This window comes from Pygocentrus nattereri, chromosome 27, assembly GCF_015220715.1.
Source record: "Pygocentrus nattereri isolate fPygNat1 chromosome 27, fPygNat1.pri, whole genome shotgun sequence".
Taxonomy (NCBI): domain Eukaryota; kingdom Metazoa; phylum Chordata; class Actinopteri; order Characiformes; family Serrasalmidae; genus Pygocentrus; species Pygocentrus nattereri.
This window is the reverse complement of record NC_051237.1, coordinates 3,301,311-3,328,255: the sequence shown is the minus strand read 5'-3', so window position 1 is coordinate 3,328,255 and position 26,945 is coordinate 3,301,311. Positions and strand designations below refer to the sequence as shown.

Sequence of the window (26,945 nt, the reverse complement as noted above, 5' to 3'; positions counted from 1 at the left end):
GGGCCACATCCTTCCGCTTGTTTAACAGAAAAAGGTGCGTCCGCTGAACTAAAATCTCTTCAATTTTTTGCCTCTATTTTTGAAGACCTCCGCTGGTTGACGTCAGCAAAGCCCCCCCCCCCCCCCCCCCTGCTCCCCCCCTTCCTCCAACCCCTCTACACCCCCCCTCCCCTCCCCTCCCTTCGTCTCCGTCTCCGTCTCCGTTCCTCAGCGCGCGCAGGGGGGATCCAGATGCTCGCGCGCGTGCAGTGAGCAGCCCTGCAGACAGGAGCTCTGATCCCGGGGAACCTGCAGAACACGCGCACCAAACCCAAGGCGAGCCGCCGAGAAAGAGAGAGAGAGGGAGAGAGAGAGAGAGGGAGAGAGAGGCCAGAGGGCTGGATGTGCTCACACACGCACGCGCACACACACATATGGTTGGTCGTTTGCATGCCAGCGCGCGCGCCGATGTCCTGGGAATAAAACTGCAGCAAATTGGGGAATAAGAGGACGCGAGCACCGCCGCCGCGGCTGAACGCATTTGCTCACTCTGCAACTGCTCTGGAGTAACGAGCGCCGGGATGGATACGCAGCTCGGGGACTGAAGTGGACCTTCGCCGCTTTCGCACCTTTTTTCCCATTTCGGATTGTGTGGGGGTTTGTTTTTCATTTCTTTTTCCATCCGTTGCGTTACCGGTTAGGTCTGTCTGATTTTTCCAGGCTGCGCTCTTTCAATGCCGTCCGTTCTCCTCCGGTGTGCTCTGTCTTTATTTTATCTGACTGCTGCCTCGATGCTCGGAGGATTGATGGTGAGAAGATTCCGCGCTACTACGCTGCCGCTGCCGCTGCTGCTGCTGAGAGAAAAATAGCCAAGCCGCTAAACTGAGCCGTGTCATGGAGGGCAAACTTCATTTGTATCTGCGAAACGAATCCGGGAATATCGAATAACTACTGCTGACAGAGAGCAGGTAATTCGCTTACTGTTATCTCCTTTTCTCCCCCCCGTCTTACAGACCCTCCGTGTTTAAATGCCATCAATCCGACCGTTTCCCACGAGGCTGAAGTTGGCTTTCCCATTCGCCCGCGTCTTCCTCCAGTTTCCCCGTTCCACCTTAAATCGTGCAGCAGTTTATTCTGGCGCCAGAATGTAACTGCTGCACCATTTAAGGTGGAACGGGAAGCCGGCGAATAAGAATAAGAAGCCGACCCCAGCCTCGCTATTTTCGGACTTCCCTCAGTTCAGTTTAACTGAAGTTTCGCTAGCGAGCTTTAGCTGATACCATCGCCATCTTTCATGGCATTTGGCTTCACATGTTTCACTGAAAGCTCAAGGTGTGTCGTCAACTGGAACCAAAGTGCTACGGCCATTTAAAACACGCTCACCTGCTGCAACATCAGTCTAACAATGTATTTAACGTCAGTTCTCCTCAGAAAGCTGAAACAAAGGTACAGTCCCGAACTAAATCGAGGAGATATGTCTACCCTAGGAACCGTGGAGCTGTCCATCCTCGGAATTCTCCTCAGTTGATGTGCTTCTCTGACGCGCTGTTTTTTCCCCCACCCGTATTCCTGAAGGCCCCGCCTCGCGCTCTAGGATTGGCTGGTGATTCATGAGTGAGAACTACTAGCCAATCGTAGCGCAGGAGGCGCGATGCTGCTAGCCAATCGCTGCAAAGGAGGCGGGTCTTGTTGGAAAACGGGTGGGAACAGAACGCCTCTCGTCAAGGTTTACTTCATTCGTGTCTTGTCTGGTGTTAACTTTGCGCAGTGTCTGCGTGTGGGGTTGAAAAACGGCTCTCAGAGCCAAACCCCGACAAGGAGGTCGAAGCTAAAAGAGTAGCCTTGTAAATCAGGGCTGAACACATCGATATCGACTAAAACAAGGATAAAATGAATGAAAATCAGAGGTGGCTGTTTTGGAACATCAGCGTCGGCGCTCTTTGGTTGACACGACACGAGAATTTTCAGGATTTTCGCCTGTTTTCTTTACCTTCGCCTGCTATTTTATGTGAAATAAAGTGTTTTACGGCTAACACGTCGAACAGTGTTGGGTACTACTTGTGCTGCTATGTCAGGTACATTAACAAATGTAGTATAGACGATAAAGAAGCTTAGCACTCGATGTTGGCGCTCACTGTATAATGCACACGTATAACGGCTCACTTATAGCCAGTATAGGAAAACATAGAATCATAATAATACCATTTTGGGGTATTTTTCGAGCGCTGCTCGTGATCTCTCGCCCATCTGTTGAGCTTCAGCAGGAAAATGAAATGAATGTGTACGTGTGGGGGGCTACGGTAACTTTACTTCAGCAGTACAGTATACAATACATACTCTTTCGTCCAAATGTCGAAGCCTGTGGGTCAAGCACAGAGCGATATAGACGAGCTTTGCTCCCGTTTGGGCGTAACGCACTTTGCCTCTCTCCTCTGAGTGATGGAGCCGCCCCCCACCCCCGTTAGGTTCAAACATGCATGGAGGGAGAGCTGGTGGTGGAAGAGGCAGTTAAACCCCCATCCAGAGGCATCCGAGGTCAACAGCTTGAGGTGCAGTGCGAGATGGAGCTGATTCATCTGCATCTGCCTTTGCGGTACAGTCTGCCCTGGTATGCCTGGCATATGTGCAGCACTGAGTTAACATGAGCAGAAATATGGGCTGGATAGCGTGTGGCTCCATGGAAAACGCACAGTGCTCTCACTCTGAGGAAAGCTCCCACTAATGCATCTGTTGCCTCTGAAAGACCTGGAGGTGTTATCACTGGCTGTGCGCTTGCTGCAGAAGCCCGTAAGAGCGACTGATGCCCCTCGCCATCGTTCGTGTGCAATGGGCCATGTAGCAGTGCATATGGAGCACGAGCCAGGCAACAGCTTGGCCTTCCCTGGTTGAGTGGGCCTCATCCCTGACCATGCCATTGTTTTTCCAATAAAAAAAACCCCAGAAACAAACGCTGATTTTCTTAACTAGCATACTGCATCGAATTTGTGTGGCAGCTGTAAACACAGAACATCATGTTCAGGCAGAGAGAGAAAGCGTGATATTTTAATTCCTGAAAGCAGTGTCAGTTTACATTGCACTGGCGCAGGGAAGCCCTGGTGAGTAACGCTCCCTGACAAATGTGCTTTAGCCCCTCGTCAGTGCTTCACCATGCTTTACTGTCCTCCAGTGAAAGGCTCCTTGTCTGTGATCGCTCTGCTGGCCCTCACTTCTACAGTGGCTGCTCGGGCAAATTGCATGATTGGAACGGCTAGGTTGAGAGCAATAAATTGTTCATACTGTTATGCAATTTTACAGCTGTTACCTTGAGCAGCTTTGGATTTTCTCAGGGTCCCAATGTCAAAATCTGTAATGAGTTTGTGTTTGTGGTTCTCAGGCCTTGAAACAGACCGATGATGCTGAAAGTGACCTACAATGTTGCCCACATTCCAAAACAAATGGGCTCTAGGAGCCTGTTGAAAACAGACTTGATTGCCCACTGATAAATGTATTCGTTTGCATTAGAGGGGAGAGCCCTATAGAAAGGAACATAATAGCAACAGCTTGAGTCGTGCTATAAAAGAGGGGAGAATAAAGTCATAGTCCTGATGTTAAAGGATTGTCCCTAGAGTGTTTTTGTGTGTGTGTGTTATTTTTTCTTCTTTTTTCGTCTGGGTCCCTTAGCCAGCCATTTGCTGCTGTCATCTCCTCTCCCTGTCCTCTGATGACTGTGGACGTGTACTAGCACACAGTGGTTTCAGCAAGAGGCCCAGCAGCAATATTTGCTTTTACGTAATGTTTTTCATTATGTTCATCCAAGAGAGAAAGTTAAAAACTCGAAGATTGTATTGATTCTTTGTCCCTAAGCCTCTGTTGTGTGGTACAGCAGAACTCCTGAGACTTTGAAGCGACATATTCTTGATGGCTTTTTTCCCTCGCCGCGCTCTCAAGGCTGAACATGATGTCTCATCTTGTGTTTGACTTTTAGCTGAGCATTTCACTTCTTGACAGCTCCATAATGTGGTACCAGAGGGACTTGATTCGCCATTTGAACATGGGGGCTTATAGGGTTGGTGCATCTCTTGCTATTTATACTGTCTATTTATTTCAGTAGGTGGCACTAATGGTGAAAGTTTAGTATTACACAAGAGTTACACATGGCCCAATCAGTCAAGGAGACTGAAAAGAGCGCCTGGAAGGGATCACCACAGATCCATGAATTTCAGTATTCACTTGCAGTTCAAGTCATTTGTTAATGTTGACTAATAATATAGGCCCCTTGTGGAATGTAAGGGAAGACTGCAAAGGGAAAGTGGAATGTAAATGTCAAGGACTTCACCTCTGTAGCTCCATCTTCAGTTTTCTTCACATGCGTTAGTCCATCTTTGACCATCAGGCCTTTTTTTTGGCTGTTGTGTTTTTTATTTGCATCATGTTGATCAGATCTGTCCACTTATGCCTTCTAGATCTTTGTGGTCCCTGTCTCTGGCACTTTGACAGGTCTTTATTTGAATTTTCCATTCAGTTCAGAGTTTCAAGTTCCATAGCTAATTGACAGAACCACTAGATTAACAGAAATGCGCACAAATAAATACTGATCAAAGCTTTTAAAACCACATCTTCTAAGCCGCTTCTCCCTCAGGGTCACGGGGAATGCTGGAGCCTATCCCAGCTGTCATTGGGCAGAAGGCAGGACACACCCTGGACAGGTCGCTTTTAAAAACAGATTAGACTTTTGTTATTATTATTATTATTATTATTATTATTATTATTATTATTTTAAACTTATACACTCTAAGAAATAAAGGTAGCAAACTGTCACTGGGGCAGTATCCCTCTTGTCACAGGGGTGGTACCCTCAAGGTTCCATCTCAGTACCTTTAGTCAGGGAACATAACTCAGAATCAAGCTTATTGGCCAGGTATGCTACGCATACAAGGAATTTGGTTTTGGTTACACTCACACACACACACACACACACACACACACACACACACACACACACACACACACACACACACAGTCATACCTGTAAACCTTACACCTTACATTGTGCAAAGTATGAGTCTAAAGTTAAAGTGCTGAGTGCAGCATCAGAGCCATAATCCATTCAAATGATATTTTCTTGTTGTTTTGACTCCACACACCCCACCTCGTCTCCATGCTTTTAATATTGTTCTGTTTTAAAACATTAGGTTATAAAAAAAAGAACAAATATGTACTTTTCACCTTGAAAAACGTATTTAAAGTGCACAATTGGACTTTAAAGCCACTGTTGTACCTTTGAGGGTTCATTTACATTGTTTGTGCCTTGATTAATGAAAAATGTACCTGCACAGAACCTTTTTTCCCAAAAGAATATAGTTTTAGTTTAAATTATTTCCAAAAGACATTTTGTACACCAGGTCTGTGCCAACCAAGAGGTTTAAAAGGCAGATTCATAACTGAAAGAATATATTATTCAATAAAAAAAGACAAAAGTAGCATATGCTGGTAGAGATTATGCCTACTGTTGGTGCCTGTAACATATTCTATTAATGTGCCTTCAATGGCTAAACCTCAAGTTATAATTCAGTTGCCAAGCAGCACAAATTATCAGAGTATCCTCCTTACCTTGCACAATAAATAATTCACCACCTTTCACAGCCTGCAGTGCCAGGCACGGTATAGCATTAAACATTTACTTCTTTTAATGTTCATGCTGTTTGCATCAGTGATAGACTATCGCTATTGGTTCTATAGTACTCTTTAAGAATTATAGTTGTTTGTAGTTAAGACATAATATCCAATGTCTTGTTGTTTTCATTATGAGGTATGCTTTATCCTTACATTATCATGGTGTTAATCAAGTTCACCCCCCCTTTGCTTCAGTCACAGCCTCTACTTTTCTTGAAAGGCCTTACACTAGATGCTGGAACATTACTCTGAGGGTTTGATTGCATCCAAGTCACAAGAGCATTAGTGAGGTCAGTTATTGATGTTGAATGATTAGTTCATAGGCTCCACTCCAGCTCATCCCAAAGATATTGGATGCTGCTCCATCCTCCAGAGAATGCAGTTCCATTGCCCCACATCCCAGTGCCTGGGGGATTTATACCCTTCGATTTGGGCATCATGATCTTTGACTCATGTTTAGCTGCTTCAGAGTGTGGCGTTCGTTGCTTTTCTAAGGAGATTATACAAACTCTGTATGTGCAATTGAAGGTGTCTTCAGTCTTTCGGACAAAGTTTATGTCTTTTCTAGCTTTTAATTTTATCGTAGGTAGACATTATTGTTTCATAACCAAAATGAATGCTGATTGTATCATAAGGACCTTTATACACAGTCAGACATGGGCTGATGAGAAATTTATTTTTTTATAAATTTTTAAATATTTTTATATTATTATTTGCATGTTTGAGCATGCATTCAACATTCAGAAAAATGTTAATATGGGAGAGTAATGTGGCACTCTGGTTCAATGGTTAAAGAACAAAAAAACTGAATAAAGTAACATTTACAGTTCCAGATTAAGCCAGCTCTGACATCTACATCTTCTAAACTGCTTCTTCTTCTGGGTCACGGGAGCCTATCCCAGCTGTCATTGGGCGAAAGGCAGGATACACCCTGGACAGGTCGCCAGTCCATCACAGGGCAGACAAACAGACAGACAGATACATTCACTCACACCCAGGGGCAATTTAGCATGTCTTTGGACTGTGGGAGGAAACCCATGCAGACAAGGGGAGAACAGGCAAACTCCACACAGCAAGGACCGTGGTCACCTGGCCAGGGACTCAAACCTCCTTGCTGTGAGGCGACAGCACTACCCACCATGCCCCTACACTACCCAAAAAAAAAAAAAACTAACAATTTTATTTTTAGAAGCTAATATTAAAACGGGTTATTGCCTAGCATAGCTCAATTTATTAATTTATTTTTCTTATACATATATATATATATAAATAAAACTGCCCTGTCTCCAATCGTGATTCACCTTTTTGTTGTTATCAACACAAAAGTAGTCAAAGATTCTAAGATACTTTTTGTATATTGAGCACATCAGATGTGCAGAAGATCTCTAAATACCATATCCAGCTTATGGTTTCTTTATATCTGGAATGAAAACATCAATCTTTTGTAAAGATATACATTTTTTTAAATGCAATGTGACACTTAAGTTTGCCTAGTGTTTACATTTACATTAGTATCTAGAAGATTAGCATCAATAAACCAATAGATCAATAACCTGGCTGCTTTGCTGTTAGGTTAAGCAAGCTACTTTCTCAGCAAAGGCCAAATTTACTATGAAAATGCCTACCAGATTATTTAGTACTGCTTATAGTGGTGGAGAAATATAAGAACAGATATATAACAAAACGGAGTACATGTGGTCTGGGTGGGAGTTCTTGAGATCTGGCTTATATTTAGGACTGAGATCCTAACAACAATGGGTAAAGAGTTAGATAAGGGACTAAGGGAAAAGGTTAAAAAAGGAGAAGAAATAAAATCAACTGATCCTCTAAATTGCTTCAAGGCCTTGTTCACACTTAGCATTAACATGTCTTGGGTGATCTGATCACAAGTAGACAGCAACAAAAGGCTGTCTTAATCAACGACGCCATTACAGCTGATGAGGAAGTACCTATGTGGATTTTTTCTCCTGTGTCGTTTGTGTATTAGTTGCATTAGCAGTCAATGTAGATAAATGTTTGCGCCGATACATTTACTCTAATAAGGACTCGTGGGACAGTTTCGTCTGGCAACTAATGCAGCATGAGACTAACACATGTAAACATGTACAGCCTTTCCACAGGTCACAAAATCTAATCACAAATGGTCACTGGAGGCGCATATGAGACACTTAGACACTTAGAAATGTGTAAACAGTTATATGTCTCACTGCCCAGTTGTGATCAAATCACTTGAGGCAGATGTTAATACCATGTATAAACAGGGCTGAAGATTCTGTTCAAAGTGGCCAGATGGTCAAACGTAATTACTCTTAAGTAAAGATGTTAAGTCTTTAATAAAGGCACAGGTGGGCCTACAGGAAATAACTGTCATGTTCTACAGTTGAACTCTAATCCCTAATCTAGTGCTTCTGACAGGGCATTTATAGTCTTGTGCCTATCAAGCAGGAATATGACCATCATTTTGTCAGCGCTATGACAGTATAAAGTGTAAGAACCTATAAACAACCATTAAACGATACCTGTATAACTTATGTAGGGATGGTAATATTGTGTAATTTTCTATATGGTTTCTAACTAGGAATTAAAGAATTTGGTTGTGATAGGTCACTTTTTAAGTGACTCGTTGACCGTTCTGAGTCAGGTCAAACAAAGCTTCAAGCCTTCTCAGCCAGGTCTGTTTCCTGCAGTGATAATAAGGATGAAGAACAGCTTATCTGATGTTTTATAGCACCTGTTGTTTTGTCGATATTGCAGCTCTGGCAGTTCTCCTAGTGGTGCTTGGTCAAGGTGGCGTAAGGGGGTGCTGGGATTCAAACCTATATACACAAGCAAAAATGACTTCAGCTATGCATTTTTAAGGGCAGCTTATGTTTGTGGTTGTGCAGCTGCTTATTATGCTATTATGCCTACTCATTTTCTTGTATTGTTTGCTGTTTGTCTTTATAGGCTGTTTAACTGCTGATAGTGTTTGACAGTTGTTTTATGCAGTTGATAGATGAAGCAGTTCCTTTTTTTTTGTTCATTGTACTGACATGTCATTAAAAATACCATTGGCAGCTATCAGGTGGTGATTCAACTCAAATTATCAAGGCTTATACCTCCAGATGTCAGCTGTGTGACATCATGTGGAACAGACGCAGTTTATATTATAGAGCAAATAATTGGAGCCAGAGGCCATGATGCAAATGGCACATTCATGCAGTTGAGATGTGACGCCTAATGTCAGGAACATTGTCATTTTCACAGTACTATTATTGACTCCTCTGAATTAGCATGTGAAATGCAACTTTATCCTAATGAGCATGTCAAAGTGTGAACCAGATTCTGTGCTTAAGTCCATAAGCTTTGGGTTTGCACATAAACGCCAGCATGTAATTAGACTCGGGCTAGACATTGTGTTTTACCACATGCACCTTTGATTATCAAGTGGCTACACACATACACGCGCACCAGACACTGTTGCTGAGGATAATACGCAAAGATTTGTCAGGGACGAGCTCATCCTCCAGGAGTTACTGATAATAAAATCCTCAGATCCAGTTTGTATTGCTCCTGGGTCTTCTACTGTGTGCATACCGCTACCCCACTTAGCCGTGACAGAAGGAAAGCAGAATCCATTTAAATCACATCATATTACTGCGCTATGTGCTTAGCACATGCCCTTTTCCAAAGGGATCTTCAGCTTTTGGAATCCAAAGCTCTCTCACTTTGTCAAATCAGTAGAATAAACACTTTCGCACCTGCAGCATGTTACTCTCTCAACATCATGTTTCGTGTAGTGCGTCCTGCTATGATGTATGGTTTGGAGACTGTGGCTCTGTCTAAAAGACAGGAGGCTGAGCTGGAGGTGGCGGAGATGAAGATGCTGAGATTTTCATTGGGAGTGACCAGGCTGGACAAGATTAGAAATGAGCAGATCAGAGGGACAGTGAAGGTGGAGCAGTTTGGAGATAAAGCCAGAGAGGCCAGGTTGAGATGGTTTGGACATGTGTTGAGGAGGAATAGTGGAGATATTGGTCAAAGAATGTTGGAGATGGAGCTGCCAGGTAGAAGGAGAAGAGGTAGACCTCAGAGAAGGTTTATGGATGTAGTGAAGGTGGACATGGAGATGGTTGGTGTAAAAGTAGAGGAGGCAGTGGATAGGGCAGATGATGGCAGATGATCCGCTGTGGTGACCCCTAAAAGGAGCAGCCGAAAGAAGAAGACATGCAGCCTAACAATCCGTTAATTATCCGACTAATAGCTCAATCGGAATAGAATACGTCCATGTAAACACCTCAATCGGAATAGTCTACTCCAATCGAGGCCTTTTGAAATACAATTTCTATCTGATTGAAGGAGGTGGGTAAACCTCTAAATAATCCGTAAAATAGAAGAATAATAGCCATGTAAATGCCTGAATCCGATTACACTCCAATGTAATGTACAAGGAATGTATAAGTATGTTGTGCACATGTGCGTCGCGTCATAGCGAAAGGTTTAAACTGTTCAACATGGTGAAGCAGAAACTGGTCTGCAGAGAGACGAAGTTTCTGCTCTGAGCTTTAAAAGATGGTGGTGGGACGGGCCAACATCCATCCATCTTCTAAGCCAAGTGCTGGAGCCCATCCCAGCGGTCATCGGGCGGAAGGCAGGATACATCCTGGACAGGCCACCAGTCCATTGCAGGGCAGACAGACAGTCACTCACACACTCACACTCAGGGGCAATTTAGCATGTCCAATTGGCCTGACTGCATGTCTTTGGACAGTGGGAGGAAACTGGAGAACCTGGAGGAAACCCACGCAGACACGGGGAGAACATGCAAACTCCACACAGAGAGGACCCCGGTCACCCGGCTGGGGAATCAAACCCAGGCCCTCCTCGCTGTGAGGCGACAGCGCTAAAGTTTCCAAATCCACTACACAGTTTCTGTCTATTTGCCGAGTTTCTTGTAGAAAAGCATAACATACAAAAGGTGCCATAAGTTTTGCAGCAGCCACTTTGTTTTTTTTTTTTCTCAGTGTGGTAAATTAAGCAAATAAACAATAATTGTGCATTAAAATGTGCGAAAGTGTGCTCTCTATGGAGCCCTGCTGTTGACATCCCATATAAAGAAAAAATGACTTAATAAGGCATGGGAACAAGATAATTAAGTCATGGCCATGAGAACAAGATTCTGATGCATGGCCATGACTTAGTAAGGAGTGGGAATGAGAGAATTAAGCCTTGAACACAACTTAATAAGGCATGATCTTATTCCCATGACTTACTAAGACGTGGCCATGACTTCATTATATCGTTTATAACGCACGTTATTTTTATTTATATGGGATGTTATCAGCAGGGCTCCATAGTTCTCTATTGAGCATGTGAGTTATTTTCACTTAGAAATTCAACAAAACATGTCATTTAAGTAAGAATGCCCAAATTTCTTCATAGAACTGTATATGCAACCTGCTTTGGATTCATTGTTTTTGTGGCGTTGCAGAACCCAACATATAACATATGTTACATATAACCACCCATTTTAGCCTACAGCAGTTTAGCTCCACCCATTCACGCTGAAGTTATAAGTCTGTTTCAGTCTGGACTGCTGAGGTCACTTACATGTTTGATTCTTAAAGGTACAGCAACAAAAACAGTCTGTTTGATTCCAAGGGATAGAGAGAGGTTAGAAAGTGGTCATATAAAAGTGAATTATGACTGTTTGTGCCTCATAAACCCATGCAAATATCACAAGAGGACGGAAGGAAAATGTAGATGTGAGAAGAGGAAAATACAAAGAGCTTAATTTTGCTGTCGGATCATGCACTGCTTGACTGGCAGGCTTATTGCATTGCAAGGGGTGGCTAGAGGGTTCCTGTCATTCTGTCCTCCCAGTGTCAGTGGGACTAATTGAGTTTTTGGCAAACCCTAGCCATGCCCGGTTTGAATCTAGTGTTGGGGCACATCCATGTACTGCTAAGAAGCTTTCATCTGTTGCTTTTTTAATTAGCTTAAAAGTTTCTTCACAAGTGCCACCGTCATTCAGTTTTGAATTCAGTTGTCTGGTCTCTATGCTTGTACAGCTTTGTGGTAGCTTATTAAAATCCAGCTGGATTGAATCCCGTGAACATGCCCTTGGGCCCATGCCAACATAGTAAACGGCACTTTGACAAACTGTTTACATTTTCAGAGCACCCACCTGATGTAATTAAATACAAGTCGGATGCTATATACTGTAAATTGAGTTCACATAGGCTACTGAAAGTAAGAAATATGGTGGTCTTTGTGCATGGCCTTATTGAGACATTAACTCCGCTGTGGACTGATTAAGTGAAACTGGTAGTAGGAAGTGCTGATTAATAGCATTTTGCTCTCAATCAGCGGGAAATTGTTTTTTTTTTTTTTCATTTATTTTTACTATGGTAATCCATACGGCTTCAATACGTTTATGTGAAAAAGAGTTTGAAAGGCGCAGAACTGGTTTTCAACACTGAATGGCACGTAGACAAAATGCACACAGTCTAAAGGTCAGTTAGTCTACACAGCATGTTTGATTTGAGCTTTAAATGTCCACAGAGCAGCTATTTAGTCAGGTGGACGAAGTGATTGTGGATCATAGTTCCGTAGCAGTCTAGCCACACTGGATCAGGCTGGCATTCAGTTTTAGGACTCGCTGAAAGGAGAATTCCACCAATTTTTCAAAAATTATACAGTTCATTTATTAAGATGTAAACAGTGCCATTCAGACATTCAAATGTCCTTAAAAGCTGCCGCCCAGAAAGCTGTTAGATGAAATGGTTAGGGATACGTTGCCTGAAAACACAATTTTTAAAAATGAATTAATTGCGGAGGTCCATGCAGGGTGTCGTACGGCAAAATAGTACAAAGATTTAGTTGTTGAAGGAATTTATTGTTTTGAATTGTGTCGTATCTCTGTTATACATTCTGTATCTGTGCATGTGTGCTGAAGTTGTTTTTTAGGCTGCCTATTTTTGTGTTTACCCCTATATGGTCGTGTTTGTCTCACCTGTTCTTGTCCTGTTCTTGTCCTGTATGACAAAGATTTAGTTGTGTTTCACCATTATAATCAACATTACATGTAAAAACTCAGAACACATATACAAGTTCATAGATTATAATGAAATCTGAGTTGAAAAGTTTCTCTACAGTGAATCATAGAATATTAAACTACTCTGAATGACTAGGTTGTCTCAATGCCTGAACTATAGAAATATAGAAATGAAAAAAAAAAGAAATATAGAAATAAAAAAGTCAAATAGCTCTTTAAGTTGGACCTGCATTGCAATTCATCCAGTGTTTTAGAAATACATGTGCATCACTCCTGATTGCTGATACCCCAGATGCTTAGTTTATTGATTGAGTTCATTTTCCCTTTGAAAGGGTTACTATGCTCTATCCTTTAGTTTTCCCATTGAGTTTCTCTGCATTCCACTAAGGTGCCTCTAAAGGAGTGACTTGAGCAATCTAATGTGGCCAACTAATAGTAGGCTAGATACCGTGTCAAACTGTGGAGTCCATAAGAAGGACGATTATTATTGCACTGGCCTTGTAATCATAGTCATTGGGAGTGTAAGCATGCATGTCAGCTGGTCTCCTACTGTGACCAAGACCTTCTACCGCATGGCTATGAGCAGTAGCCCTCTGTGCAGCTTCAGTAAGTAGGATAGAGCTGCAAGTAGAGAAGCTGCTAAGAAAATTATCCCCACTGCTCTTTCCTTTGCTGCAGTACATAATGCTCAAAGGCCCACATCAACAGAAACGGGGCAGCATGTTCATTAGCCATTGCAGAAAATCAGATTATTACAAGATTCCTACCCTCATAGAGCCTAAGACAGCACAAAAAAGTAGTAGGGAAGGAATAAAGATAGTTGAATGAATTTCACGACTATATTGTCAGTTAAAGAGAAATGCTTTTGCATAGCTTGGCAATATCTGTAGTAGTTGTTGTTTTTCCCCCTAAAATCATTCATCATTTAAAGAACCCGTATAATGGAAAACTTACTCTTTTATAAATAAAGTAGTCATTTTTTAAGCACTGTTAATGTTTCAAAGCATACCAGTCACTCCCCAGTCACTCCCCAGCAGTTCATATATGGAAAGTAAGAAAACAAGCCGGTTTGAATGTATTGTTTTGTGATGTCACAAAAAAGAATGAATTTACATATATCTGCATAACAAGCCTACAGCAGTTTAGTCCCACTCCTCATGTTGAAATTATAAGCAGTGTTTCAGCCTGGATTGGTTTCTGAATGAGTCAAAATACATGGCAGTCTTAAAGGCACTGTAGCAAAAACTGTTTAATTATAAGGTATAAAGTAATGATAGAAAATAGTCACGAAAAACTGAATTGTGAGCATATTTTGGTTCATTAAGCCACATAAACTTCATAAGTGAACCTGAGTGAAATACATATAAACTAAAAGAAATATGTAGGCTATGGCCCGGTTCATTTTGCTGTCCATTAAATAGCGTAACCCGTTTAGCTCATTTAGAAAATAGTATGCGCATATGTTAACCTTCAACCTTAACAGTGCTATGATAGAGACTGCAACATTGCAGAACCAAATCAATGTCCCTTTTCCGCCCCCCTTACTCGCTCTTTGATTTTCTCCACTGCACCAGTGCTGATGATCGGATCATCTTCTAGAGAAAATGAGGCTGATACATCAAGCTGAGGGAAGGGGCACTTTAGCGTAGAGAAGGTGCAATCAGGCGGCAGCGGATCTGTCCCTGCAGCATGGTCAGTTAGAGCCCACCAGCCACGGCAGCCAGACATGGACCTAGCTTTATAGCTCTCACATCCAATCCAATGCCATTCTGTCAATGGCCATAAAGTGGAAACTGGGACCCGATTAAAAGTGATTAGACATGGAATTCTTGCTCTGCAGATTGGCTCAATCCTTAGAGAGAGCAGCTGGGGATGGAAGGCTCAAGGACAACCCTGTAGCTCCAAACAGAAGATTGTTTTTGGCTTGGCGCTACAGCCTATGCTTATTTTTGAACAGCTTCTTGGTATGTTTTTGATGTATCAATTTTAGCTCCTCTTTCAGTGGCTCAGTGTCTTTTACAGTCTCAATGAGTGTACAGTCAGTATATATGTCCAGAAATATTTAGACACTCGTTTCATTTAGTGAATTCAGCTACTTTAAGGTGCAGGCACTATTAAAAAAAAGCATTGGCAACAGAATGGGGCAGCTGCACATGAGCTAAAAGTATCCAAAGTGTCAGCTACTGGGGTATAAACATTGACCAGTTTTGGGCTATAAAACAGTGGAACTGTTCTCTGGAATGACGGAGATCCATACAGTACTTTTGGGATGAGCTGGAGTGGCGATTGTGATCCAGAACTAATCATGCAACGTGAGCACTTGACAGCTCTTGCAGTCAAATTTTCACACCGATGTTCCAACATCTTGTGTAAAGCCTTCTCAGAACAATAGAAGTAGGGGGACAAACTTACTGTAAATGTCCTTGATTTCAAAAGAAACGTTGAATGAGCAGGTGTCTACAAACTTTGACATGTAGGACAATAATTTCCCATACCTAGATTAAGCCAAAGCCTGGAATAAATGAGAAACACTATTAAAATTGCACTCCAAGACCAGGCTTCATGTCCATAAAACCACCCCATAATGTATTAGAAGCATGACTTAGTAGTCATTGTTAAATATTTGCAGTTCTATGGTACAAGGATTTTACATTGTGAGTTATTATCTTGCAAAAAAAATGATTTTAAGGTGGATTTTTTCTCAACTGGAGGTGCAAAATACACAAAAGAATGGTTTGAGCAGAATAAGATACGTTATTGATGTCAGCTATGGAATTTCATTATGTATATTATATTTATAATGCTATTTGGGCGGCATTTTTCACCTGTGTTCATGTTTAAAAATATTGAACATGAGGGCATTTTTGTCCTTTGCTCCTGGTCATTTCTGACCCTGGCTGTCTTGTTGCCATATTGCTGGCAAAAGCACAGAGGAGAGGCAGTGATTAGTCAGCCTGGCTCCTGATTCTTCCGGAGAGCCAGGAATCTTTATGTTAGCATGTGTGCGATGGGGTGTAATGGACAGTCTCCTCTCGTCTCCATCCCTGGCGGCTCATCTTTTAATTTGCATGTCTGCTGTAATTTATTAATGGGCCAGTTGTGTGGCCTGGGCTGTGTGGCTGTGGAAGCCCTGTGGCCCTGAAGGTTTTTTTTTTTTTTGGTTGTTTTTTTTAAGTCAACACCTTGGAGACCTAAGCAGCACTTCATCAATAATGAGGCCCAGGGAAAAGGATTATATATAGGGGCATTTTTATTATGTGTTGCCAAGAAGTGCATAATTAATGTGACACTGAGTTTCTCAAAGGGACCTGGATCACCGGGCAGTATTTCTGATGCTCTGTCATCTTTATTTATTCCCCTCTCATGTTAGCATTTGCTAAACCATGGCTCAAGTAGACTACTCACTGAACTGTTTTCTTTTTCATATTATTATTATTTATTTGCTGTGCTGTGAGTTAGTGCTTATGCCTGCATAGTCAATTTTGCAAAGGTCTTGTGGTCCCACTTTATATTAAGTGTCTCTAAGAACCATGTAGTTACATGTCAACAACATATGTAACACCTGTTAGAAATTCAGCTTTCAGGAATCAGAAGTCAGGAGACCTTCAGCGTAGACTTGATTTTATTCACACACATGAAATGTGGGCACAGCTTAGTGGATCGCAGTCAGTCTATCACAGCCAGTCTGACTAGGGATATTTTAGGAGAACCTTATAAACACTGGAAGTTGTGGGAGGAGGATAAAGGTGCGGAAAAGGAGTTTTAGGGGGGGTAAGCGAGGGGGATGAGGGTGATAAGAAGAGGGGGGTTAAGCTTAATTTCTCTCACAACTAAATTACTACTAATAATTGTAACAGCCTATTCTCTCTCATGTAATTACACAAGAGTAATACCAAATATAACATTATAACAATGTGTAATCTGATGGGAACAGCCGTTTTCATCAGAAGTGTTTTTCCTGCAATAAAAGGAAATATGTAATAACTTACATTAAGCCTTTATTTACTTACACTGTATCTGCCTGCTTTCCTAACATTTAGCGAACATTTATGTTGCTAGTGCTGTGACATTGGAACCAGTTTCAGCTTTAAACCATTCTATAACGTGAGAGCACCGCAGACGTCCTCTTATCTTAACATATAACTTTCATGAGGTTAATTAACAGGTGGGCTGGAGGTTTGGGAACCAGCCCTGTGACCAGAAGGTTGCCAGTTTGATCCCCTGAGCAGACATTCCATGACTGAAGTGCCCTTGAGCAAGACACCTAACCCCCAATTGCTCCCCGGGCGTTGTGGATAGGGCTGACTACTGCTCTGGGCAAGTGTGCTCACTGTCCCCTAGTGTGTGTGTTCACTAGTGTGCATGTATGTGGGTGTTTCACTGCAGATGCAGAGGTCTAATTTCACAGTGTGCAAACACAGTGACAAATGGTTGTAAATTCTATTTAAAAAATTCTATTAAATGTGTTGGATTACATGAGTACACAACTGAAGTTGATACATGTGTAATTACATAGGCTGTACTTCTGTAATCCATCTGTGACGTTGACTAAATCATCAGTAGTTACAATGTTGTTTCATATACTATTCCTGTGTGACTACACAGTCATTAGAGACACTTAATATAAAGTGGGACCAGCCTTGTTTCTTCTAAGAAGCAGAAATGGAGGAAATTATATGCCACATTTAAGAAACGTCTCTGGGATAAACCACCTCGCTTCAAACCACTCTTAATGACTTTCTTTACATCCCAGCAATTGAGTTATGCAGAAATTGTGAAATAGCTGTTGAATTTCCTTCATGTTTTAGAGAAGCATTCAAACCTATTTCCAGTTTTCTGCAATTTTTTTCACATTACCATTAATTTTCTGTCTCCAGTTAGTGCTCATGCTTCCATTGTAGTTGTTGAAGAGGGGTTGTTTCTTCTAGGAACTTTGCTTTGCCTTTGAACACAGAGGAAATTACATGCCGTGCCGCCCCAACACACAAATTTGGTCCTCTAATTAGGATCTGAAAGCAGTGCTGTGAACGTGCTGAAGCAGTGTCGCCTAGCAGTGATGTCAGTTTCTGCCTTTCATTTCTGTCGTCTAGGAATGAGGCCGCTCAGTTACAGTAGGGGAGAGGATTATTATCTTTCAACTGTTTGAGTATCATGGATTCATCTGCAAAGCCCTGGCACACGTTTCACATAAAAGAGTTACCCGTTCTACTCCTGTCACTGCCCCTTAGCCACCAGTCAAGCAACACCCCAACTCATGTCTCCCTGTTGGCGAGGATCCATGAATATTAATGACTGAAGTCAGATTTCTGCACACGGTATGTGGGCTGTTATGTTGTTGGGCGACAGTCTGTCAGAATAGTTGAACATTTTATTCCAGTTCAAGTCTACAGTAAGCTTGGTGTCCATTAGCTTTGCCAATTTGGACACGTGCCCTTTCTTTTCTGTCTTAAAAAGAAAAAAAGAAAAGGAAAACAGTGAGAAAACAAGAAAGGGTGACTGAGTCGTTGAGAATTAAATAATGAAATAAACAAACCATCACATGCAAATAAGTGAAATCACATTAAAGGGATTAACTGAAAACACAGGCGTCGTGTTATAGAAGAGGAAGAAACTAGACCAAGATTTCGCTCTAGTGTTTTTTTTAGTCATCTCATTGGGATAAGATGATGTTGAGTGAGTAGCGGGTCAGATAAGGCTAGGAATTCTTTTTCTTCCAAAGTCTTACCATTAGGTTTGTGAAATAAATTCTCTTGCGTTCACGGGGTGGCCTTGAATGCACTCGACATGCTGGAGGAGATGCAAGATTTTCCATCTTTTGTCTTTTCTTCTGCTCTCTCCCTTTGTGTTTCTGTCTTTATCGCACTCTTTGTCTGACTTCAGTGGATCAAAGTTGGTTGTTGAACTGATGTGGGGGACCCAAAAAACAGCGGGTTGATGTATTTGTTGGGGTCTCATTATGCATTGTTAGCCTTGTTCACATCACGAATCCAGCAGTTTTAACACAATAAACAGAATACAGTACCAGTCGAGAGTTAGGACACACCCACTCACAGAAGGGTTCTCTTTATTTTTAGCCTGTTATATTATACACTGTACAATAACAGTGACATCAAAGCTATGCATTGACATATAAAACATACAAAAGTCAAAACTGGTATTTTCGATTCTTCAAAGTAACATTCTCAGGGTTCTCTCAAGCAGCTCCATGAGGAGCCACCTGGGATAATTTTCCAACAGACTTGAAAAAGATAAACATATGCTGAGAAAACTACTTGTTGAGGGACATTTTAGTGCAATTCTGCAGATTAAAAAACACTATTTAAGTCAGATTTGTTCATAGTGGTGGTGGTAGGAATCAGACATATGAAGCATTTAATGCCTATTTGGGAGTTCAGACCGCACCTTTGACATGTGGTGGTAGTGAAGGAAGACAGATTGAAAGAAGAGAGAGAACTCTGAGAACTTGGGCTGGAGTTCTGTGTAGCTTCTTCTTGTAGCTGAAGGGCTGGAACCACCTTCTAAGTGTGGTAGGAGTGTCATAGGACTGAGGAACCGGGAGGAAATGGGGTGGTAATGAGTATTGAGAGAATCTCATCAGAGGAGACAAGGTGATGTGAAATTCTATGGTGTTACATTGGAAGGAGGAGGGGTTTCAGGCATGTTCCTCCTCCCAAACTTCAGTTATTCCATAACTCCTTTAAAAAAACTACCTCACAGAAAGTTATTACACAAAATAGTTTTAAAAACATTGCCTGATGCTTGAGACATTGTTTTACAATAGTTTAGAGAGAAGGTTTTGACGTGAAACATATCCATTCATGATGGAGCGTTACATGTAGAGTGTTCTAGGACAAATTGATCACTATTTTACCATTATGAGCATTACATATTGCTGCTGTTGGAAGAAAACATCGTATCTCTACTTTTGACATAATTTTAAAATGCTTGTTGTTGTTTACATTATATGTAAATTTAATGAAGAATGGACCAAAGGAAATGGAACAAAATTACTTGGAAAAAATCTCCATTGACTTACATGAAAAGTAAAGTAGGGTTTTTCCTTCTCATTTCTCATGTAAAGTTACCATTTTGGAGATACAAGGTTTTCTTCTGACAACAAAACTTAGAAGACATGTCGGTTCACTGGTCCTATTTTTACAGTAAATAAAATGACTGCATTTGTGTGGTAGACATCACAACCCCTGTCGGCACCAATGTAAAGGAATCAACAAAATCACTCTGAGTGACATTGTTTACATCTCAAAGATTGAATTATGCAGATTCTTGTGAAAATCAGTATAATTCCCCTTTAAAGTAACTGTGTTTGTTTTAGAATTCATACACATGCATTTATAGTGTATTTGTCTTAAAATCAAAGCATTTCAAGCGTTGAAGCTTGACATTGTAGATCAAAATGTTTCAAAAATGATGAAAAACATTCAATCAGGTGTGCCCACTTTTGAGCAGTACTGCGCTATAGCTATGCTTCTATGATTAAATCCATTGAACAAGGCTGTACGTGTTTTTAGTGGGGGTTTTTTTGTACAAAATGAAATGACGTGATGCATATCCGACTGACGGGAGGATGTCTCTTCAGTATTGCCGTCTGTGCTCCAGCTCATCTGTGGCTTGGCTAATTGTGGCCCGCAGCATAAAGCTACCCAACAAAGAGTCATTACAGTGCTGCAGAATATCTAACATAAACATGAATGCTGTCTTACTCAGTGTTAGTCCATGTGAATGATCAATGGGGTTTTTCAGCAACTTGAGAATAGCTGTTTATTTGAGGACGAATGAGAGAGAGAGACAAGTACAATTAACATTCAGTCCAGGGGAGAAAATCAAAGCCTCCTCTGAGGTATGTGGAAAGTTTCCGTCTGCACTGCTTGTCTGTAATCTATATTCCTTCCTACTGAGCGAACTCCTGTGACTGAACTGCTGTTTATGCAGTGCGATACATCCTTGGCACTAAGTTATGGGTTCACCCGGGGCTACGACAAGACAAATTAGTTTAATAATATCTGTGGTGGCTGGGGCCCAGTATTCTTTTCTCCTCTTTAACGCTAGGAGTCACTTTTAGTGTCCTGTTTAATATCATTAATCACTATTCATTATACTCCAGGTAGCTCCCACCTTATCAAAGCTCAGTGTCGTATCAAAGAGCAGGAGTGGAAATAGGTGTCTGTTTCAGGTTGGTATGGCTTCTGTAGAAAGACTTTTTAACAATTATGAATTCAGGAAATGTAGGACATTGTGGAGCAAATTATTTTAGTAAAGAGTGATATTAAACGTGAAATGTGCCCCTACATTCCTTTGGCAGATGCCAAGAGGACTTAAATTATGTCTTTTTTCTCGGAGTATAATTGTGGACCTTTTGCCAATTCCAGTGCTTAAATGACTTCAGAATTCAAGTAGTGGTTTGATCCTCATTATGAATGAAGGTATTAAATTGTCAGAATTGCCTTCAAAAATATCGATTATGCCATATTAACTGACAATAATCACCATATAAATAATTGTAATTAACAAATTATTTCTCTCTTCTATGATATGCGACTATTTACAAGCCTAAAATTTGCAGTTTGGCTGATTAGCAGTCTTGCTTTCTAGCTGTCGATACTTAATAGCTCCTAACTGACCACAGAAAGAGATGGAGTTGAAATAAATATAGATCACTGACCTCTGAAGATGTTATTAACAAAGATCAAATAAACAAGCATCACTCACTGCTGCCCTCTAAAGGTGTTATTAACATCAGATAAACAAACTCAAAGGTGTTATTAACAAACATCAAATAAACAAACATTTCTGACTGCTGACCTCTAAAGGTGTTATTAACATCAAATAAACAAACATTTCTCACTGCTGACCTCTAAAGGTGTTAACATCAAATAAAGAAACATTTCTCACTGCTGACCTCTAAAGGTGTTATTAACAAACATCAAATAAACAAACATTTCTGACTGCTGACCTCTAAAGGTGTTATTAACATCAAATAAAGAAACATTTCTCACTGCTGACCTCTAAAGGTGTTATTAACAAACATCAAATAAACAAACATTTCTCACTGCTGACCTCTAAAGGTGTTAACATCAAATAAACAAACATTTCTCACTGCTGACCTCTAAAGGTGTTATTAACATCAAATAAACAAATATTTCTCACTGCTGACCTCTAAAGGTGTTATTAACATCAAATAAACAAATATTTCTCACTGCTGACCTCTAAAGGTGTTATTAACAAACATCAAATAAACAAACATTTCTCACTGCTGCCCTAAGAAGATGTTGTTAATCTTATTTTAGCTAAACGTTAATAACATTTGGTATTACTGAAATGCAGACATATTTGATAGAGATAATCAGATGACTAGGTGTACTTTACCTGCTAACGAGGCCATTGGTGAAACCAATATGGTGAAGTAAAGGCATGTGTAGTATTCTGATTACAGTGGAATTGTAACATGTACATTTTTTATAAGAGAACCCGTTCTTGATACTCAAGCCTACTTATACCTTTTGAGTGTCCCATTGAGCTAAGTGTATTCATTGAACCCAACACTACACTGAATATCAGTTATTGTGGAGTGTGGGATTGACAGCAGATCTATGGCAGTTAGCATAGAAACAGATCATTTTTCTCAGCCTGTTCTCCCCACGGGCTTTAGTGGTCTGTTGCTCTGGCCTGAATTTTAAGTCAGTTCTGCTGATTCTGTCAGTCTGTGATGCGTCGGCATCTAGCTGTGTATAATAACCACAGCCTGCTTTTCTCTTCACACTAATTCCAGTGGTCGTTCGCAGTTCGAGACTCAGTGATGACTTACTGTGCCTCCACTTAACAAAGGCATGCAGCTAATAACACTGTAGCCAGTTAAACCCTGTTGACTGGCATTTTTATTTTTTGAGAAATGATGGGAAAAATATTTATTCTGTTTTTTATTCTGTGTCTTACAGTGTGTATGTCCATCGTTCTTTACACTAGAAGTTTTATTGGATGACATATAGCTTTATTTAGATGGGCCATATCATACATTTTTTATTGTACATTTCCCTAGAGGTCCACTTATAAAGTTTCTGTTGGTTTATGTATCTAAAGATGCCCTTTTGCCATCATCTGTTCTAATACTCTGCCTTGTATCAGGCTTCATTCAAAAAGCAGTCTAGAGAGAACTTATACTCATAACGTCGACATGAATGGGTGGAGATTAATTTGCTGCAGTCTGAATGGATGCATAAACACTATATGGCCAAAAGTATGTGGACACCTGTTGGCACTATTCGTTCTGGTAGGTAGTGTTCTCCTGGTATCCAAATCCAGATTCATTGATCAGACTGGCAGATAGTGAAGTGTGATTCATCACTCCAGAAGACATGTTTCTACTGCTCCAGTGTGCTTTACACCACTCCAGTGGACACTTGGCATTGTGCATAGTGGTCCTAAGCTGTGTGCAGCTGCTCGGCCATAGGAACTCATTTGATGAGGCTCCCAATGCACAGTTCTTGTGCTGATGTTGCAGAGGCAGGTTGGAACTATACTAAGTGAAAGTGCAGAGCATTTCTTCACATAATATACAGTATGTGTATATAACTCTGATTTTGTGTGTTCTATTGCTTCATGGCTGAGCTGTTGTAGCACTTACATGCTTCTATTTCACAATAATAACACTTACAGTCCACTGGGGCAGATCTAGCAGGATGAAAATTTCACAAACAAAAGTAGCATTTTTTGACAGTGGCACATCACTGAGCTCCTCAGTATGGCCCATTGTACTGTCATTGATTGTCTCTGGAGATTGCGTTGCTTTATGCATGATTTTATAGACCTGTTAGCAATAGGTGTGGCTGAAACACATGAACTCTTTAAGTAGTAGGTGTGTCCATACTGTTGGACACATGCTTCACAGAAACAATGAATTCATGAAGCCCTTGCAGCTTAGTTTTCCCTTGGAGTGAAAGTGAATGATACTTCAGCAGTTCTGTTTTCTATGATATAGGCCCCTTTAACAGATTCCCCACAGTGCAGGAATGTAAGTGGTCGTTTACTGTGACTGTTCCCTCTTATGTCAAGTGCATAGCAGCACCACACACCTATAATCTAAACCCCACATCTCTTTAATCTCTCTCTCATTGGTACTCTAGTTAGCTAAGCAGGCAGATTCTTTGCATCTCATAGCATCTGTTGCTTAGAAATGAGGAAGCGTTTTGTTGTCTGACATTGACCTGCAGTTGCACATCTCCCCTGAGGCAGCAGAATAGGAAGGCGCAGTGAGAGAGACGCATTCTGAGTCGGAATGACTTCAGGACATGCCCTGCATTAAATGATTAGGCTCTTAATTGCGAGCTGTGCGTGTTATTCGAATCTTGACTTTAATACCATTTTTTATGATGGTACGAGAAATGCACTTTTCTGGAAGTGCTCGCCTGTGGCAGTCATCCCGATGATTAGTTCTCTTTGTGGTGCAAAAAGCTCTCTGAGCTTAACTCAAGTCAATTCGACTCTATGTGATTCAGCGCTAACGCCTGTCAGACTGGCCGCGCTGCCCCCCTTTATTACATTTAGTTGATTTAATAGGATTTGCAGACTATTTCCCCCAGAAAAGGGATTTCTGTCTGGATTTAGGTGGAAAGTGTTAGAGTATGGATACCCCTCCCTTAGCTTCAGTCATTACTGATGATAATGCTATTAGGAGGATAGGGAGCATTAGCTATGCAATGTCTGAGACATTTAGTGCACTGCCTATATGCCTTAGACAGATGAAAGCCAAAGATCGCAGTGAATCATTGAACTGCTTCACATCTGTCTCTCCTTTCAGATTGCTCTCCCCACAACATCATGTTAAAGAGAGGTTTGTTTTATGTCCATCTGGTGCTTTGCAGACTCATTTGTTGCTTTTGTCTGGAGAGGAATACCGTGTACCACTTTGTGGCATAGACTTTGATGAGGGGCCTGCAGTGCACCAGCGCCATCAGTCATCCTTGAGCATTTTGGCTTGAGCTTGCTGGCTCCGCCTCAATTACCTGTCAGCAACACCAGGAATGCCCATGGAGGATAGTGACCACTGAATAGGCCATTGTAGAAGTGCCTGGTTTAGAGTTTGGAAAAAGCCTTAAAGGCTGTTTTCACACTAGTTTGTTTGTGAAAATCCACACCAGAGTTTCGGTTTTCATGACTGTGTATTTTTTATTTGGTTCAGTTTTATTTGGCACGAAGTACACCAAATTACACATGTGGTTGTTTGTTTATTGGTGTTGAAATATTGCAGGGATAGAAATAATCGGCTGTTCTCACTTTCACTACATTGAAAAAAGAAAATAGAAACAATTCATTTATATGTGTATCACCATCTAAGCATTAAGAATAAACCTTACTTCATGTCTGCGCCTTTGATATTTGTTTTGTCAATTTTATTTTCTAACTAATCAGGCTGCTGATGCTTTGCCAAAAATATATTCCTCAATCCGTGTACCAAAATCAAAAACACGTCTTCACTATCATTTTATTGCTCATTTGATCAGAATCACTGAATCAGAATCACTTTATTTCATCAAGTATGACAAACATAAAAGGAATCTCTCTTGGTGAGTGCACACATGTATGACATGTAACATGCTGAACAAACCAAGACGAGCACACAGACTGTTAACAAGTATTTAACTAAGGGAAAAATACAATATACAATAATAAATACAATAGAATATAGAATAAATAATACTAAAGAGCCATGGAGAGGAGCTGAAGAGATGCATGAATATGTACATATGCAGATAAGAATATCTATGCATATGCAGATCTGAGTAGAAATGCACTATAAAAATCTATTATGTACAGAATATTACAAAAGTGCAATTGAAGTGCAAGGAGTCCACTGTGGATAATGAGTGCTACAGCTCTAGAGAAAAAATTGTTAGCATATCCAGATGTCCTGGCTTTGATGGCTCTGAATCTTCTGCCAGAGGGAGTGTCTGGATGAAGTGATGTCAATGATGAGAAGGGTTAGCTGTAATTTTGCCAGCATGATTCATCACCCTGCTCTCGTAGATGTCCTGAAGTATTGGCAACCCACATCTAATGATCCTCTCCACTGTCCTGATTATGCACTGGACTTTGCCATGTTCTTGTGAGGTGGAAGAACCAAACCAGATGGTTATGGATGATGCGAGGGTGGACATGATTGCTGTGTAGAACTGGATGATCAGGAGCTGCGGCAGGTTGAATTTCTTCAGCTGTCTCAGGAATAATTTCTCTGCTGTGCTCTTTTGGCAATGGAGAGTGTGCACCTCTCCCAATTCAGGTCCCTGGAACTGGTGGTGCCCGTGAACTTGAGTGACACCACAGTGGAAACCAGAGGGCCGTTGATGTTGAGGGGGGTGGTGAGGGAGGGAAGAACCTAAAGTCCACCACCATCTCTACAGTCTTTTGCATGTTGGGCAGGAGAGTACTGCTGCACCAGGAGATCAGGTGCTTGACTTCCTTTCTGTAGGCAGACTCATCACTGTTGGCTTTAAGGCCCACCACAGTGGTGCCATCTGCAAACTTACAGATCTTCACAGCTGGTTCCTTGGAGACCCAGTCATTGGCATAGAGACTGAAGAGAAGGGGTGAGAGTACACAGCCTTGTGGTACATCAGTACTGAGAGTCTGGGGGTCTGACTTGTGTTTTTGTAGCCGAACATGCTGTCTCCTGTTTGCCTGGAAGTCCATGATCCACCAGCAGATGGGCTCTGGCACAGACAGCTGGGAAAGTTTGACCTGCAGCAGCTCTGGCACTATGGTGTTGAATACTGAGCTGTTCACAAACATATAACGGTTTCCTCTTTAGCTGGGTGGCTGAGCCAGGCATGTTTCAGTCATGTTCCAGATGAAAATTAAAAAAAAAACTAAAAAAACAAAACAGCAGTTTCTTGATTACCTCCTGTTGTCAAATCTGTTGCATCTGTGGCAGTCCACTTTGCTTTCGAGGCAGTGGACACAAAGGTATGGCTTATCTTTTGGGCTTAGCCTTAGCCTAACACCAGACCAGTTGCCACACTTTCTCATGTAACACCTGATAAGCTGCCTGACTAAGTCAGCTGTGTCAGACAAGGCCACAGCATCAGGGCCAAGTTATTCAGAAGTTATTCCAAAGTAAAAAAAAAAAAATCTCATTTCACATTAAGTTGCACAACAGCTGTACAGGTGCCTGAAAGTAACTGCTGCGCCATTTAGGGTGGAACAGAAATTTCAAACATAAAGCTGAACAATTAGAATGGAGTGGACTGAAGTCCATAATAATTGATTA

The 26,945-nt window shown here is 41.3% G+C and overlaps 1 protein-coding gene across 6 annotated transcripts in view; it reads left to right on the top strand.

Moving 5' to 3' along the window:
* The first annotated feature begins 226 nt into the window (after window positions 1–226).
* adgrb2 (adhesion G protein-coupled receptor B2) overlaps window positions 227–26,945 on the top strand; it is a 437,226-nt gene continuing 410,507 nt past the window's right edge. For all 6 annotated transcript variants that reach the window (XM_037535324.1, XM_037535323.1, XM_037535321.1 and 3 more), the window contains exon 1: window positions 227–947. The gene's annotated coding sequence lies outside the window, so the exon portion shown is untranslated. The remainder of the gene's footprint in view (window positions 948–26,945) is intronic.